This window comes from Phaethon lepturus, unplaced genomic scaffold, assembly GCF_000687285.1.
Source record: "Phaethon lepturus isolate BGI_N335 unplaced genomic scaffold, ASM68728v1 scaffold11106, whole genome shotgun sequence".
NCBI lineage: Eukaryota > Metazoa > Chordata > Aves > Phaethontiformes > Phaethontidae > Phaethon > Phaethon lepturus.
The window spans coordinates 499-1,478 of NW_010546936.1; positions in this window are offsets into that span (position 1 = coordinate 499).

The window sequence follows — 980 nt, forward strand, 5'->3', positions numbered from 1 at the left end:
TCGGAGTTTGCCGGCTGCTCCACATGGTTTCTTTTCCTCAGCAGCACCCAAAATTGGGGGGCTACAGCAGCGTCGCCCACAACGGCTCAAGGAGAGACGGGCTCTGGGCCTGGGGACACAGAGCTGGAAGTCGTTGCTTTTTGTCCACGCGGCCCCCAGGTCCCGGTGTGCTGGGGGGCCGGTCTCGAAGCACCACGGGCAATTCCAGCTCCTCTGCTGCCCTGGGACAGAGCTCAGCAGCTAAAGGACGTCACTCCAGAAAGTGTCAGAGCTGTAGCTTCACAAAGGGGCTCGATTTCTACAGAAACAGGAATTTCCCCCCTCCTTTGGCAGCTGAGCGCCGCTCCGTCCTCCGTCCGGCTCAGTCGGCAGGGCTCCGATTCTGCAGGTCGGTGCAGCTCAGCGCTGGTGCTTTACGTGTTCCCTTCGTCCCGCAAGCGGGTGCCGCCGGCCCGAGTACAACTACCCGGGACAGTTAACACCTTGCTACTTTACAAAACTGATCTCTTCTAAGCCTGAGAAAACTCCACAGCCCGGCAACGGGGACGGCAGGGGCGGCGACGGGCTGCTGCGGACGACGAGGGGCCCGTCGTGGTTATTGCTGGTAGCATTGTCCCTGGGTAAAAGGATGGGGGTGGATCGCAGGACGTTTCCCAGCTCCCTAATGGGAGGTTCCCACCTTCCCATCAGTAAGTTTGGAAGCGGTGCTTGAAGTGAGAAAGTTGTTCAAATCTTTAAATTTTCCAACAAAAGCAGGAGAGAAAAAAAAATAAAAAAAAAGAAAGCTTTCTCCACTCCAAGAGGAGCCTCCCCGGGCCCCTGCAAGCACCGAAACTGGACAGTCAGTACACAAGCGTTTCACAGCCTTTCCCCCACGGACGCTATCCGCTAGGTACGTCTCCAGAATCTGCTCTGTGCAGGGTCTCCCCCATCGTCGCACCACCACATCCCCTCCTCGCCCACGGCGGCAGGGAGGACGC